The sequence below is a fragment of the Columba livia genome, chromosome 4 (assembly GCF_036013475.1).
Source record: "Columba livia isolate bColLiv1 breed racing homer chromosome 4, bColLiv1.pat.W.v2, whole genome shotgun sequence".
NCBI classification, from domain to species: domain Eukaryota; kingdom Metazoa; phylum Chordata; class Aves; order Columbiformes; family Columbidae; genus Columba; species Columba livia.
The window spans coordinates 28,406,650-28,424,249 of record NC_088605.1 but is presented as its reverse complement, the minus strand read 5'-3'; the positions used below and the strand labels follow the sequence as shown (position 1 = coordinate 28,424,249).

General features: G+C 38.3%; 1 long non-coding RNA gene and 1 other non-coding gene across 11 annotated transcripts in view; both read right to left on the bottom strand.

Annotated features, from left to right (window-relative positions):
• The window catches only part of LOC102088309 (uncharacterized), a 31,518-nt gene extending 19,759 nt beyond the window's left edge, over positions 1 to 11,759 (bottom strand). For 3 of the 10 annotated variants that reach the window (XR_010472207.1, XR_010472211.1, XR_010472209.1), the window contains exons 1-5: positions 11,237 to 11,393; positions 10,783 to 10,961; positions 9,903 to 10,005; positions 9,396 to 9,481; positions 4,695 to 8,804 (exon numbers count right to left, since the gene is read on the bottom strand). This is a non-coding gene — a long non-coding RNA (uncharacterized LOC102088309). Of the gene's footprint in view, positions 1 to 2,336; positions 8,805 to 9,395; positions 9,482 to 9,902; positions 10,006 to 10,782; positions 10,962 to 11,236 lie in introns of those variants that run through there. The other 7 variants (XR_010472215.1, XR_010472212.1, XR_010472213.1 and 4 more) reach the window with 7 other exon arrangements.
• On the bottom strand, positions 9,616 to 9,733 carry LOC135579487 (small nucleolar RNA SNORA26). Its single transcript, XR_010472635.1, has one exon. It is a non-coding gene; the product is annotated as a small nucleolar RNA SNORA26 (small nucleolar RNA).
• Positions 11,760 to 17,600: the final 5,841 nt, after the last annotated feature.

Here is a 17,600-nt window from a genome sequence, read left to right as displayed (position 1 = left end):
CACAGCTGTGCAAACTGTAATGAGGCCTCATCCATTTCCATTACCTAACTCAACCCCCAGCATTGTGTTCAGCAGAGCTACAACTGAATAAGGCACCAAGAGCCACAGTCCAGGATCCCAACCAGTTCTGGTTCCCATTAGATGGGGACAAAAACTGTGCGGTCAGTCACTGACACTAACTGCACTTGAAAACTCAAAGACATTCTCAGTGAATTTGAGCACTGCTTTTCTAACAAGGACAGGTGATATTACCCTTGGCGATTTTTTTCAGCTCAATCAACAGCAATTACATGAATGAACAGTTCTTTCTCTGGACAAGCTGCATGAAATTTATTGGGGAAAAATTATGCAAGGTTAAAAAGATAAGCGAGCTTTTAGAGCAACATTACTGAGTCGTTATGTAACAGACTTGATCACATGGCTTGTGTTTTAGACATCTTTTTAGTAGACTATGATTGTGAACAAAATATATTTCAGGCTCCGAAACTATCCACATACAGACACTAATAACCAATTACTTGTATTGAATATCCTACTTCTTGCTAAATTATAGATCAGAAATATGAGAAGTGTGTGAAATGTTGCTGGTTTTGATACAGAATCTATCAAACAAGAAGAAATATTAGTTTAACTTCAATGCTGACTAGATATATTGAATTTTACAAAGTGTCTACATTTTGTTCTGTATTTTGGTCTGTTCTTGACAATTTTATATCAGCTCTGGATAAGTTTTGATCACCAACTAATTCTCATGTCAACTTTGACTTTATAATTCCTCATACACCAATACTTTGTTGGTGGAACAGACTACTGAGCTTATGTTGTCACAAACAATATTTAACATCTCTCTAGCATGGGACTTTGATTTTTTTTTTTTGTACCCTCAGTTAATGCTTTTAGGGGACTGAAGAAATAGACTTACCACAATATGTAGCATACAACTTGTGGTGGTTATTGAATTATTCCAAACCAGAACAACTAAAACCAGCTCTCAAAGTTCCTGAACGATGTGTGAAACACAAATCACTGCATCTTCACTTTCTGTTTTCAGTCCTCAGAAGCCTTCACACAGCCATATCTACACTTCTCTTCAGTCCATGCCAAAAATCTTACATAAAATTTTCAGTAGTTTTCCAGTTTAAAAATAAAATTGGAATTACAACACCCTTGTATGTGATGACTATTTTCCTTCTCTTTCTTTCATCTTATGGTGCTCCCTCAAGCTACCATTTTTTAAGCAGATTTGTGTCATTATTTTAATTCCATGTCCATCTGCTTTTTAATTACATTTAATTACATATTGCTTAAATAGGATTTTCTTTTACCCCAGTGATGATACCACAATGACACTAAAACATACATACAACCATCTGAGACCGACCTTGTATTCTGGATCAAGTCTTCCATACCATTCTCTATGTGAAATTAATCTTTTCCTAAAGCTCCTTCCTTCATTGAATGCTTTATTTATAGGTTTGCCCTGTGGTATGTTACAGATCATGAGTATAAACTGTCTAGTTCTTATTAAAAACAAACAAACCACCCCAAACCACAAACCTCACAACTGCATAATGAGTAAAAAACCCCAAATGATTTCCTCAAATCAAGCTCCTGTTTACTAAAATAAGTGATACCTGCAGGACTGCTTATATCATGCAATGCCTCTATTTGATCATATGTAGGGCACAAACTAAGGTTTCTTGAAAGGCAGTCTACAACTACATCTGTGTATTTTATATTTCTTTCAGTACCTACAGGATAATAAATTAATTTTTCCTCTTGGCTTAGCGATGTAAGTATGAAATTACATTATCTACAGTTTCAGTGTGGACAATCCAAATTACTTGGCTGAACCAAACATGCCCTGCCACCTGAAGAGATTAAGGAATGCCAATGATTTTGCTTTTAGTAACTAGCAGTGGGATTTTCAAACTATGCAGCACTGGCCAAATACTGCTCTATTGACATCAACAGTAAAACTCTGATTTCAGAAAGACTGGAAAGAATCCAGTTCTTCATACTTCTGAAAAAACAATAACAAACCACATAAACAGCAAAACAAAACAACCCAACTTTCCCTAAAAATCTTCATTTCAAATTACTTCAAACCATGCAATTTATAGAATCTAGCATGCGAAATTCTGCCAGAGTGGATCTGAAAGGCAGCTGGGAATGTAAGCAAAGAGATGATCCATATGATATTCTTACTTGGAGCTTTGAAATATGACAACTGAAAATAATTTACTGGTAAGGAAAAACAATTCCTCTTCACCCACATTTCAATACACAAAATAGTCACCTCTAGTTTATTTTATCACAAGAAAATGACAACAGTATTTTGCATTGCTGAATTTTATTGAAGACAAGCTCAAGCAATCCAACTTGTAGCCAAATCTCAAGGTAATAAAGACTTACATAAACTATGTAAAAGTCTAACAGCATAAAAACAAAAGCACTTAAATCACAGTCTATAACTACTTTAAAGTTTCCAGTTACAAATTGCAAGGGACTTTTTCTCTCTGTCTTCACACAAACATCCACAAAATATTGATAATATATTAAATAACACTCTTAAGGCAGGCTCAGTAATAATACAATTACTCTAAATGAAAACAAAGAGTGGTGAAAAGGGAATAATTTGCAATTAAACTCCAGAAACCACAATGGAAGGATAGATCACTTATATGGAAGAAGAAAGATTACTGTTCTTAAAGCTGAAACCAAAGGTAGTACATGGGAAACTGTATGAGTCAAGCCAGAAACTTGTGACACCTGCTGAACAAGATCAAAGAGGAGTTCAGGTTAACAGCATGAGGATTAGTCAGAAATGGTATAAATAACCCAACTTTATATAACCCCGGACCTTCAGACTGTGCCAGGGCACCTGGCAGCCCAGCACTGCAGGAATGGTGAGGTGAGCTACTGAGATAACGATGAGGCGAGGCTGAGGACAGGACCTCGAACCCTTTTAGACATTAGGTGACTAATAGCGACCTCAGAAAGATAACCAGGGTTTGTAGAGAGGAGCTGGGGGCCTGACTCTCTGCTGAAGTAAACCAGCACAGTTTCATTGAATTTCAGTGAAACTCTCTGAAGACCTGCCCTACATTGGTGGTGGCATGCTTGTCATCCACCATACTGATTTACAGAAGTTTTGAGGAGACCCATAGGTATCTGGAAAAAAAAACAGTGGTATGTCACAGCATACTAGCAACTCTAAAAACTTGTGCCATACTGGACCTGAAATCAGTTATCTTGAGTCTGAGTATGCAGGAGAGAACACATTATTTCTGGAAATAGACTGTATCCTTCTGTGTAATTTACTTGGCTTTATTTCCTTCTGGTTACTTTACCAATAAAGTATGCTGTATGCATTTTATGTTTACACTTTGAAGGGGAAAAAAAATAAAAAGTGATGAATCTAATAGGACCCATTACTAAAATCCTGAGAACATTACAGTTACCAGTCTTTTCAGGTAGCTTGCAGAGAATTTTTTCTATAGAGTTGCTATTTATTTTCTTTCACTTTCCAAAATGCGTGAGATAATTTTCTATTTTTAATACATAGGCCACGATATAGCCAAACAGAAGTTGGGATCTCATCTTCCCACATCATCTGTAATAAGACTTGACAGCAGGAGCTCTAATAAAATCTAAGCCAAATACCTTTATATAAATTACTTTCATGTAATCCCTTCACTTATCAAGAGAAAGTCTGAAAAATACTCTGAATCATAGGCCACATACCACCTCTGCTTTGATGTGCAATATACCATTAAGAAGGAAACAAAACAACCTCACCTGCTACTACATTAAACAAAACCGGGGATCCGCATGACCTGTTGTCTCCAAATCCAGTGAGTGCTAAAAGCAGAAACTTCCAGCATTTTTTCACTCCCTGTTTTGTGCACACTGCTCTTCCTCTGACTCTGCCTATTCCCAACTACAATCTGAAGGTAGCAAGTCATTGTCAGCTTCCATACTTCTTTAATCTGAAACACTATGGATATTTGCCGTATTATAGTGCTCAGTATTTATGCACTGAGTCAAAACTGTAAACTTAAATATCAAAGCATGTGAAGAAATCTCTTTACATCAAAGTCCACTGAACAGAAGAGGCCCTCTCTGCAGCAATGAATGTCAGTGAATGTCACACAGCTTTCACCTTTATTGAAATAAGCAAAATTGATGTGTGAAAAAATCCAGCGTGCATTGCATCCAAAACCAAATGAGAAAAGTTTTAAGAAAATGTGTTCTATATAGGCCTCATATCTAATGACCATTAAAAGAGGATTTTTTCCATCTCATAAACTGTGGTTTTGTAAGAAATGTGTGCCTGCATTGATCCAAACCAGAATCCATGGGATGCACAGTCATTGTTTCTAAGGTACAAGTGCATTCTGCGTATATTCTTACCCTACTGCTGTTTTGCTCTTTGCATGAACTCAAGAAACTTGAATATGACTGTAACGTTATGGGAAGGAATGAAGAAGATGCAGACAGCTAACCACCAATTCAAAAGAATAGTTAGGACAAGTAGCTGTTATTACTTGACTATTGCCTCCAAGCTTCCCACCAAACAGCAATAAGTATGTTTTATTAATGTAAGGCCACAAAAAGTCATAAACCTAACTCTAACATGAATTAATACCTGCACCCAAACTTTAGATTCTCAAAAGTGACTCAATACATACCCTGGAGATCACAAATCTGTGTTACTAAGTAGAAGCCATCATAAAAATTCTGGTGTTGCCAAGCTCCTCAGAACTAAATCTCTTGGGAGTACCAGACTTCCAAGGTGGTAGGCCAACAACTGTTAAAATAAATCTGAAAATAATAATAAAATAAAATAAATCTGAAAATAATAATAAAATAAAATAAAATAATAAAATAATAAAATGAAATAATAAAAGGGAAGAACAAGCACTTTTGTCTCTTACTAGAATCTTGCACCGAACACAAAACAAAGTTGTTGCACGTAGCCCTGCACAGAGAACACAGTCCAGGGCTTAGCACATGTTACTCCTGAAGTACATTTCATTCTTCAGCTTTTTTAAATCTGAATTTCCTTTGCTCATTGAGTCTCAACAGTGGTAACAATTTACTAAAAGGAAGTGAAGTAGGAAATACAATGCTTTTCAACTGTCTGCTAGAACATGAAATCCAGAGACATGAAAATATTCCCCCTTTTGTCTGACAGCCTTCAGTCTTGCTGAACAAATTTAACATTCTTGCAGATTTAGTCAATGAAAAGCCAAAGCAGCATTCTTAAATTTGCAATCAAGAGCTAGAACAAACAGCAATGTACAGATTAAAAGTTATATTATAGCTTTCCTCCATTTTATTTCCCAAAAAACTCTCATATAATGCCTGTTGTACAAATCATACATACAAAAATTCATAAAATGACAGAATTAGGCTTAATGTCACTAAGCCTGTAACAAGGCTAGTTAATACAAATCTGTGATGGTGTAAGCCAACTACTTAGTCCTTGACTGTTCTCCAGAAAGCCTGGTAATTTTTCTTCCATTAGTCTTCGCTTTTCCAATGAGTAATAAAAGGGAAAATTGCGATGTTATAACTTCATTTAGAGGATACTGTTCATACAAGTCAGCTCTCTCAGTGAACTGCACAGCCCCTACTATACAGTCCCACAGGGGATTGGTCAGGGTAAATGATCTAATTTACAACAATAAAGTTATCAAATTTAGACTTACTTCATATTCCTAGACTACTACTAATCCCTTTTGTTTTGCTTCACTGTTTTAACATGTTAGATCATAAAATTAATTAGGTGAACAGTACCTGAACTGACACATTTACATTCCAAAAAGCCTGAAGGTGGAATAGAAACAAGGCAAAGTTAATTGGTAAGAGATTTCATATTATAACTACTCATGAGAAGTCATAGAACAGAGTACTGTCAAGTGACCTGTATTTCCAACCAGTGTTTCTTCAAAATAAACCTTCAGTATAGAATAATGGCCCCAACTGAGTGACAGCACATATAGTCAAAGGTAAAGTCACAGGCCTTATAAACACATGAAAAAAATTATACTTATTTAGTTTAAAATATTAACTCTGCTTTGATTTTGTTTTAAACCTGTTGTACTGAAACACTCTTTCCGCTCTTAAAGAACAGTGCCTTAAGATTGCCTTGTTACCTAAATAACAAGGTAGGTGAAACATTAAATATTCACACAGTCTCATAATTTTGTTAGTAGCCACAGCAAATTAGGACTTCCCTAACACTGCAATTTTATTGGGAATCTTGGATAATATACTGTCAGTACACAGTAGAATCAATGAGCAACTAAACTACTCTAAAGTCCCGGTTAAAAGGGTGCAGTATAGCTAAGCAGATAAAATGTTGCTTAAAAGACAAGTTTTAATCAGTCTCAGGGGCAAATCAAAACACACAAAAATGACAGCACTTTTAAACTGTGAATGTACTCCACAGTGAAGCTGCATCTTTCAGTAACTGCAAGTCATACTGAACCAAAGTAAAAATAGTCTGTATGACACTGAAGCAGCAGAAATACTTAAGGACCAATGATAAATGAATAATCCAATCTCTTCAAATTGATCAGAGGGAGACAATCTGCAAAAGAATTTGCAAGCCCAAGAAATGAGCAAGTATGAAAGGAGCCTTTGAGAATTTCAAGGCTACGTTAAAAAAGCCAAATGAATTATTTGTCTGTAACAGATCTTACTTTCCCGAAGTTTTTAAAAACTGGGGATGAATGAACAAAGACTTGCCTGAAACATTTTATAACAAATTTGTGAATAAGGATCAAGTCATTAGGATTTAATGGTTCTTTTTATCAATTGCACAGCGGTAAGTTGAAGAGTAGTAATGCCAAACAAACAAACAAACAAAAAAAACCCAACCAAACGCACCAAAACACAAAACAAACACCCACCGAGTCTCTGAAGGAGTCAGCATCTAAGAACAGAGCACAACTCAAAAGAATATATTTTTTGAAGTCTTCAGATGAGTCCTTCAAGAGCACGATAGCTACCATAAAATAGAAGGGAGCTTTAGTGTACTCTTAGGCCCTTTAATTTAGAAAGGAATAGTTTTCATAAGTGAAAAAGGTTCAAAACTACGTTTTCAGCATCAGTTGATGTGGAAAAAAAAAAAAAAAGACAAATCCAAAAGTTCAAAGCTAACCATGACTGCAGATTCCAAAAGATCTTTATTCTGACAAGATCTTTGTGGACAGAGCAGCGGATGGAATTTTGTGCCATTGATTGCATGACTAACGAATCTGGGAAGGAAAACAATCTTAAATCTTAAATAGTTTCTGCTCTTCTCACAAAGTTCTGGAAGATTAGACAGTTCACTGAAAACATCATCCCAAGCTATCAAATGTAAACAACCTTAATAGTTAAGGGAAATACAAGCCAGCATTTATAAGTCTCTCTATACTGAATACCATCAGTTAGTGCTGAACCCAAGAGAAGCAAGATTTATAATACAAAACCTGCACAAGGCAGCATAGATCAGATCTGAAACCACACTCAAGACTGAATAGACTAAAACTTAATCCTCATGCATGACTGCAGAGGCCCAGAGGACTATAAAATGACTGACAAGGCTTGAAGGAAAATGATTCATTGTTTCTCTTAACAGGAACTAGACAGTTGTGAGACAGATTTAGTATAGAAGAGAAAGTACTTTCGGATATCCTTCAAATTTAGTTTCACCTTTTAGAAAAACAAATCCAGAGGAAAAGAAGCATTTAGGGAAGCCTAGCAGACTACAAGTACAATAGATCATCACTAAATACTCACCCCATTTCGTACATGTTCAAGTAAAGATAACAAGCAGAAACTCTTCCTGGCTATCTCAGAGTTCGATCTGACCAAGTACATAACAGTTAGGTCTTAAATCCACACTAACTCATTCTCCTGTGCCAGGCACTGCCCACAGCTACTTCAAACTGTTTTATATTCTTGCTTGTGCAGTCTTAAGGAAGCACTGGCCAGGAATAGGGTGAACATAAATCACTTTATGTTCAGACCTCCCACTGGGGAAAAAATGTTTAATGTTTACTTGGAAATAAGCAACTGAAAAGCACATATGCGTTTTCAATTGCTCAACATTATTGATCTTGCTCTTCAAGGATCTTTCCACTGGTTGTTCTTTACATGGAATATTGCAAATTTGTTTATTTGAAACAGGCAGGTACTTGTTCTTTAAAGTCTGAGACAACCTTTTGACTAGTTGGAGGAGATGTGAATAACACATACAACCTAATGAAATAAATGAGAAGTTGGCCAGTTGACCTCAAAGTGCTTTGGCATTCTAAAATACTTCAGAAAACCATGATCAGATATTCAGAAGATTTAAGAGACCTGCTTTCAACAGCTTTTTAAGTTGAAGATTAAACTTATTAATTTTGCACTTGGCAAGAGAATGTGCATGACAGCACAGGAGTGTCCACATCCATGAAAAAAAGCCTTCATCCAGGAAGCACCTACACAAGAAAGCTTCAGAACACACAAATTTCTGGTAGCATTCTCTTTTATTTCAATTAATCCACACAGACATAAAAATAAATTATAGTTTTTTCTTGAGAAACTTCTTTCAACAAGTTGTGAGATTCCTATTTAAACATAAGCATAAGCATTGAAGATGTATAGTTTTACCCACTGGTTGTTTTAATCCCACTTCCAAGAATATACATTACAGGTGACCACTGGAGTCATCTAGTATGAATTCAGAAATCAGCCACTCATCAAATCACGAGCTGATGTTTAATATCAGTTCAAATCCATTGGACATGTTGGTTTTCTCCCTGTAAAATAAGTTTTAATTTGCAGTCAGCATCATGCACACAAGAAGGAACTGGCCTAAAGTTGACCTGTATGAACATCCTACATGCACTAACCATTAAGCCAGAGCCATTTCTCAATACAAATTTCTTCATTTCTACAGGACAGGACTTTCTTTGGATTCTATATTTATATTCTATATATATTATTTTACATATATATATATGTATATATATATAAAAAATTATATAGGTATATATTATATTCTATGTCTATATGAATTCTATAGCAGAGGCCCAGCCAGATTAGAATAAATGGATACGATAACTGTCTTGCCTAGAAAAAGTCTGATGAAAGTTTATAATTTGGATTGGCTAAATCTCTATAAAGTTCGAACAATTACCATTAGCAGGTTTCCACTACTGTAAACTAGTTTGGGCTTTTTAGTGGTTTTTGTTCTTGTTTTCTTTTGTCTGTTTCATTGTGGAGTTCTGTGGCTTTGCTGTTGGTTTTGTCTGATTTGGTTTTTAGTTTTCAAGTAAAGGATAAAACTTCCTTAGCTGTATAAAGCAATCCATTTACCAAAAACCAATAATCTTTTTCACACTACATACCTGGAGACCAACCAGTGTACAAGGAACTCTTTTCACTCGAGATGTGTATCACACAGGTTCATAAAGCACTGACACATCTGAGCAACCTGAAAAAGTAAGATTTACATGAAACTGATACTAAGACTCAAATAATATGAGAATCAGATGACAATTTAAAATCTAGCTACAAGCTACTAATCAAGTTGACTCTGTGACTTCCTGAAGTGCAATAGTTCCATGAACATGTTCCTCTCAGAATGATCCAAAGAAGAGTTTCAACCTCACCTCCGGGTTTGAGAGAGAAGTTTTATACCCCTCTGTGTTGGCCACTTAAGACACTGCCAGACTTAAGAGGGCAAAGCATAAAAGGGGAGTAGACAATAGCACCGATTTTTTTCCTGTGAACTAAAATTACCTGAAGTTGCCATTTACTCAAAAGAGATATCATAATTTACTTTAAATTTATGAATTATCAAAAAGCAAGACTTAAAACTATCTACAATTGTCATTACACTAGAGCACGCTTACCTACTAGCAGAACATTCCAATGAAGTCCTGAGCATTGCTTCTGATTTAGGTGTGATCCTCCACCCCTTGAACACCTCAAATGTGAAGTTGCTAAGTGGGATCCCTAAACAGAAAAAAAAAACCAAACCCATCATATTATGTCTTATTACAGACCTTAAAGCCATCTTCTACAAAGCTTCAGAACTAATTTACATAAAGTTTAACAAATAGAGATGAAAGAGTAGTAAAAGGTTCAATTTGTTAAAAACATTATTTTCTAATCAGACCACTTTAACTACATAGAACAAGTATATTGATAATCAGAAGCAATGTAAAGTTTATTAAGTCTAAATTGCTTATAGCACTGACACTACTCTGAAGTAAACTGCAAATTTCCAGATTTAACAGACTGATCTTTACCAGCCAATTCTTTGCTACCTTGTGCCTACTTACACGTAACTTGTAACAAATTATATAGCACTGAGCCCAGAGACTGTCACTGTTACAGACACAGTGGAAGACTGGGCCGAAACCCTATGCAATCAGTGACTTTGTTTCAACAGTTAAGTCTATTTGAACATGAATGCCTATAGCATTCAGTACCTTAAACACTGCAGCTTGTAACTGTAGTTTTCTTGATGCAGTCTATTAAAGAGAAACCACTGTATTGAATCAGATTTAATGTCTGTGTAGCTCTGTTCTTACAGTTTAGAAAAGAGTAGAAAAGTACAAATGTACACAAATACTTCATTGGCTCAATGACATAGACATAGTATTCTCATATGTTTGTCTTCAGGTAATACAAAGCCTCAGGATTTAAAGCCCTCCGTTTCTGAAGCCCAAAGGCTTATCCAACGAGCCCCAGGCTGCGAGACACTATGAGGTCGGCGTGCCCCCTTACCTACAGCCCTTCAAAGGCGAGGCTCCAGATCCCCAGCCGTCGAGGCCTACTGTGCTTGGCCTTCTGCCCGCGCCGGGAGCAGCCGAGCGCGGCGGGCCGGCACACAAAGCCTCCGGGGACATGGGAAGGCCTTGGCGGTTCCTCGGGACGCTTTCTGCTGCCGTTCCCCTCGCCGGGCACTGAGGAGGGAGAGAGAAGTCAGCCCGGAGCAGCGCAGGGGCCGGGGAGGGGAGAGGGAGGAGGGAGCGGGAGCGCATGTGCCTCACGACAGGATGCAGGGCGGAGAGGAGGCTCCGCGCTGGGTTTCTGTGAGGGAAAGCTGCTCTATCCCCCTGTGTTGACTCCCCGGAGCACCGCCAGGCTCCGAGAGGGCAAGATGTGAAGGGAAGACCCGAGGAGGCCCACTCCCACCCGTTAGGAGCGCGGGGGTCCTTGCTGAAGCGGTTGCACACACCTTACCGCGCTGGCGGGCAGCGGCGAAAGGGAGGAGGCGGCGCCTCCTGGGCCTTTAAATACCCTCCCGCGAGACCACGCGCGGCGCTTGCCGCCGCTGGAGGGGGCGGGGCAGGGGGAGCCAGCGGGAAGGCAGAACTGGCGCACGTGACTCCCACCCCCCGAGGGCGGCTGCGGCAGGCCGCGCGTGCGGGGCCGGTGGCCGTTGATTCGCGCGCCGGAGCTCCGGGAGGCGCCGAGGGGACCCGGCCTGGGCCCCCGCGGGCGCGGACAAGCGGGCGGCCCGCTGCCTCATGAGAAGCGTCTCTGTTGCTCGGTCGCGCTCCACGCAGCGGTCGCTCAGGGGCGGACCCGCGGCCTGGGTCATGACGGAGCTTCCGTCTTCGTTGGGATGTAATTGTCGACCTCTCTTCCCAGGCCGAACTCTAGGGGCCTAGAGATCTTTAACATACAGAAACAAAGCGTCTTCGGTGTGAAGCAGCAGCCGTGTAGCAGGTTTGAGGAACTAAATACTGTTGATCTCTGTCTAAACTGCCATCTAAGCCCTACTTTAGGCGGCTTAGGATCTGTCTGTAAGGATAGTGAAGTAAGCCTCAAGCCTGCACTAATACCCTCTCTGACCTTACAGCACATGCAGCTCACTCTGAGCACGCCTTGGCTGCAGGTCACAGGCTGTCACGCTGGAACTGGACCTGTTGTCCTGCGAGTTAGAGCACAACATGGGTGCAAAACATGGCTGTTGTTCTACAACAGCTGGGATGTGCTGCCTAATTTTAGTGCGAGTGCAAGCCGATTAGCATGAAGTGGAAATCGGTAATCTGCAGCACAGAGGCTTTGAATGTTGTCCAGCAAAGCTAGTAGGTAGGAACCACAACATCTTGGTTCCCATGGAGTTCTGAATTCAATGTAAGTCCCTGCTTCACAAAGAGGTGGATATGTTGCTGAAAATTCATAGCTTCCTCTTTCAGTGTCAAACACTATGCCTTGGCTCATACTGAGTAGCTACCAGCACAGCACCTGAAAGTGTGTGCAGAAACAGTTGGCCCACTATCCCTAGGAGTTTTCTGAACCCTGTATTTTATTCACCTTGAACACGTCTAAAGCCATCTGATTCAGCCCGAAACAAACAGTGACATAGTTGCAATCAAGAGATAGCTCTAGAAATTGTTTCTTGTCACTTCTAGTTACCTCTTCTGGAAGTATTCTGGATACTTGCTTAAAACACTGTTGCACAGGCAATCCCTGTGCCTCTAAGTTTAGTCTGAGTACATCAGGATTCAAAAGCTGTATGAGTGAAGTAAGTCACTCTCTGGATATGAATTTGTGAGACTTGTAACTTGACGTTATTTCCAGTGGGGTTCTCTGCAATTACCCTTTTCTACCGTCAGACACACAAGTCAGATCAGTCCTTGCAATGTAGCCAAAAAGATGAAGTGGCATCCAACCTTCACATTTTTACCATCTGTGCCAGTGGAATGTACGTCAAGCTCAGTTTCTTCTTTTCCAGTACAGAATGTAAACTGGTAACACTGTTAGTGCAGCAAACCAGTGATCAGTATCCATACCAGATAAGCATTTTAGTCATTCAGATAAAGTCCTACTCCTTTTTCTTCCCCTGCACGAGTTTTCTTCTGTCTTCCACATACAAACTTTGCATTGTTTGCCTTCTCTCTGGCTCCATGGAATCTACTTTCTTGTCTGATAGTGGCACAACTTCAAGAGGAAGAATGCGGGGTCTCTTCCTAAAGCTTCCCTAGAGAATAGACTACTGTCCTAGCAAGGAATTTGAGTCTCTTTACATGCAGGTAGTGTTCTCCCATTTCCTGGGCAAGTGCTGTAAATATTGAGTTATTGCCTACAAGACTGCAGGCAGATCTGCTGATTTTATGTTTTGTTGGAGGGAAAGGGCTGCCTCTTAACTTTTACCTCAACAAACTTCTCAGCTGAGCACTCAGTCTGCCTACAAGCCTGGATATCTTGGGGACTTTTGGGAAAACCCATGTTACTGGTGGATCTAAGTACAGCCAAGATGGATCCTGGATCACTGATCAGGAGAGATGCAGTTCTGGTCATGAGCAGAATTTGCAGGAACTTCAGTTATCATGGGAGCTTGAGCAGTGACCATGAAAATTTTTAAGGGGGGGAGGGAGGAAGTATGCATAGTTGTTAGAAGAATTACACTTAAGGATCAGATACTTAATGTGCTACCTTTGTTCCACACTGGTCACCTTATGGTGAAGAAGATCCTTTGCTGCTTATGGGTGTGAGAGGTTAGCAGGTCCTATGCACGCCCAGGAAAAGCCATCAAGCACCTGGTCAATCATGCCAGTAGATGTTGTTAGATCTGTTTACATTAGGGCACTCCCACTTTAGGCAATCAAGGAAAAGAATATCTGAAGGTCCACGTTTCGAAGTTAGGTAAGCAGCAGCTGGTTTCCTTGGTTATTTTGTGGAATTAGTGTTGAGCTTTTTAAGGAGTCTGTAGTGATCTGAACACAGTTGATCAAATCTTGAAGGGTGGTGCCCTAATCAGCCAAGTCTTTTTTTGTGGGATGCATGAATTTAATCTCAAATTTACCGGTCTGATACCTCTCTCAGCTGAAAGACTTTGGAAAAACATTTGTTTAAAAATATCTTGTTGTGGTCACCACAATGCATGATTATAATTAATGTTTCATTTCAATTTCACTGTCTTTCTCTGCACTTATATGAAGGAAAACCAAGCAAGTAAAATCTTGATGTGACCATCAGTCTTTGCAGCTGAATGACAGTATCAGTCTACATTAAATAATCGACAGGTTTGGGACCTTAGAATATAGCAGCCTCGGGTCTTTTTACTTGATTAGAACTTTGAGATGCTAATGTAATATAAAAGTAATTTGATAAATTTATGCCACATTTTACATAAAATGAGAATACTACTTTCAATTCTTGATGAAAATAGACTGAATGCCACTTAGAGCCTGCCTGCTGTCAAAATATCCTTTCCGTTTTGTCCTCAGAGTATATATGTTAGTTAAAATTAGAGCCTGTAGAAAAATAAAATAATATAATAATAATAATAAATACATTTTTTTGAGAAGAAGAGGAAGGTGAGCCAGAATTGTTATTTCCTTTGTAGAGGCAGAAAATAACAATATATTTCTGTTAGAAACTTGGGTTTTCTGTTTTTTTGCTCAGTGAGTTTCCTCTTGTTTGATACATTACTTCCATGGATAAAAACTTTGGCTATCTCTTTCTAGCCAATATGTATGACTAGAACTTACACAGTATCTTTACAACTGAAAGCACATTTTGTAGAGGTAAAAAAACCACCAGTAAAGGCCATTCTTCACGCTTCCACCTTACAGAAATATTTGAATATTTTCAGTTGAGTAGTCAGTGTCAGGGAAGATCAATATTATGTAAACTGATGAAGAAATACACAGAAGTTCTCTTATTACCACTGTTCAAGGCTCCTAATACAATTTTTTGAAACATAGTTAAACAGGAGGAAAAAAACAGGAGTAAGATAATCACACTTCTATGCCATTATGCTGTGGAGCATTGAACTGACCGTAAAGGCCTACACAGCCTTTCATAGAATAAACTGTATAATGGTTATCACTATAGAACTCTCAGCTCCTTTTATTCACTCAGTCAGCTTTTGGTGTACTTGATATCCATGTATTTGTCTTATTCTGTTGCCTTTGGGCTTTTAAATCTGATGTCTGGGGAAAAAAAAAAAAAGGTCATCAGATGCTGTATTTTGATTTCTTGCCTAAAATAGCAATTTCTGAGAAAAAGAAAATATTCCCTCTCTGCCAACTAGTATAATGTTTACATTAGCAAAGATAGGCAAGCCTCAGAGATTAATGTAATGCAAAGATGCAAAGCTTTCTGTGTTTCATATTTGGTAGGTGACAGCAGTGTGACTCATTAGGAATCTAAATACAAAGTTTTACTGTACTTTTAATCAGGAGAAACAATTTCTCAGATAATTTGAACATGTTAGGTAGAGGTTGCTTTGAAGCTGAGAGACTTAGAGATGAATAGTGATTCCAAAGTTGTTGTTTGCTTTGGGTTTTTTGTTTGTTTGTTTTGTTTTGGGGTTTTTTTAGACTAAGGAGCCCCCAGGAAACTCAACACGTTTTCTGTGGATTGCCGTGAATTTTTCATGGACTAGCATCCTTACCATTAGAATTTCAGGTGTAAACAAAGCGGCTTCTGCAAACCTGTTAGGAGCCACGCACTACAACCTCACACCATGGGCTGCACATTGCTATTTGGCATTGTACTAGAGCTCCCAGTCTGTTCTGCAGTGGGGGACAAGCTTCATGGAAAATATTTAGTCCTCATGCTTGTGTTTACATATTTGTAATTCTATTAAAAACACATTGATATTTATTGTAGAATATAATTTAATGTGAGAAACAAAATATATAAAATGTTTGTAAAATTCTAAACGCAGCACTGAAAGTATAGTAGATATTTGAATTATCTTTTAATTCTTATATATCCTCACAGCTTCCAGAAAATGTGTGTTGTTTTAACTGCCTTTACCATCAAAATGCCCTTTTAATTGCCTGTAAATGTATCCTAAATTTGATTCTGTTCCAACCACTTGTTCAGCAAAACTGACTGATGGTTACCCATTTCTGAACCAGAGTTTATCACAAGTAAAACATAAAAGAATCCTCTGTGGAATTTTCCAAGGTTTCTGGAGAGGAAATGCAATATCCTCTTTGTAGCACAGAACAGATATTCTAGTCCCAGCTTTGCTACTAACTTTCCTGTGTAACTTTGGACAAGTAGCTAAATTTCTGCTGCCTGTTTTCTTGCTTTGTAAAAGAAGGTAATACTAGCTTGCCACCCAAAAATTTGACAAGTCTGAGTGAATGTTTGCAAAGTACTCTGAGAATGTCAGATGGAAAATGTTATGAGAGTCCAGGCCTCCGCTAGCCAAAGAGGGTATTTACAATAGGTTCTTATTTTATGTACTGAAATAAAAATGTTCAAGCGTATAGCCAGATGAGACCAAGACTGCTCTAAAATTAAATGCAGGAGGCATTTTTTGACCTTTCAACAGAAATTATATAAGCAGTCTTAGGTTATAAATAGTTCTTTGTTTTCCTTCTCTTTGTCTAACACTCAGAAGAAACACAGGGTTAGTTGTTTGTTATGAAGAGATAGGGCAATGCTCTAGAGTGGAAACAATTGGTCACTGTTCTTTATTTATACAGTTCCTATAATGTTTGTAACTAGCATTTGTTGCTTTTCTTAGGACTTTTTATCTTTAGAAAGCTACAGAAATAAACTTCCTAGTCCTGCAAATAACACCACCAGAAGAAAACCAAAACACTCACCAGTCCATTTCAAGTGTGAAAGTTTCTTTTCCTCTTTCCCAGTTCGGTATGTGACTGAAGAGCAAAAAAGCCAGTGCTAAAGTGTTGTTAAACTGGCATATAAAGACTTGTATGCTGCTTCCTATTTTTATTAGGAATCCTCAGAAATAAGACACGAAATGCATCCACCTTTAAATGAAAGTATTTTTATTAGTATTAAGGATAATGATCCTGAATTCTTCACAGAACAATTTGTGTATGTATTTATGTCCATCTTTCCAAATATGCTTATTTTCAACAGTAGTAATTTGCTTGAACAACCAACAAATGCTTAACTAATAACAATTAAATTCTGTATTATATTAAAAAAAAAAAACAAAACAGAAACCAACTTGAAACCTTACCCTGAAATGAAGTAATTAGCATCAGTGAGAAAGCAAAAGTGTGAAAATACCACTTGCCTTTTCCTTACTTTTTTGTTTTCCTACTTCGTATGATTTCTCTGAGGTTCGTATTTTGGGAATAATGTCCTCGCCATTAAAATATATATGAGGTAAATGGCTTTATTGATTATTACATTTTATTCCATTTATATTTTTAATTACCTTCCAAACCCATCCATTTACTTCATAACTTTTCACTGAGAGCAAGTACGATCTCAACAGTAAACTGGAATAAATACGCTGCAGCAGAGTGCACAATTAGGCTTCTGGAATAAAAGGGATCTGAGGTTTCAAAGCCAGATGTAGTGCAGTACTGTCAGTCCCCGGAGGCTACTTAGAAATGCATTGGAGACCAATCGGGCCTTGATTGCTTCCCAGATGAGGCTGGGGGTGGCCAGTTCTGAAATGACACTGCGGTTTAACTCCCATTTCCCTTGGTTATGTCAAGAAAACCCATGATACTATGTATAATCCAGTCCTCAGTGTTCAAACAAATTAAACGCTTGGGATCAAAATTCACACATAATGTAAGATCATGGACTTAACAGAATTATACCAAAGATTAATTTTTCTCAATGTTATATTATTTGATGTCTCT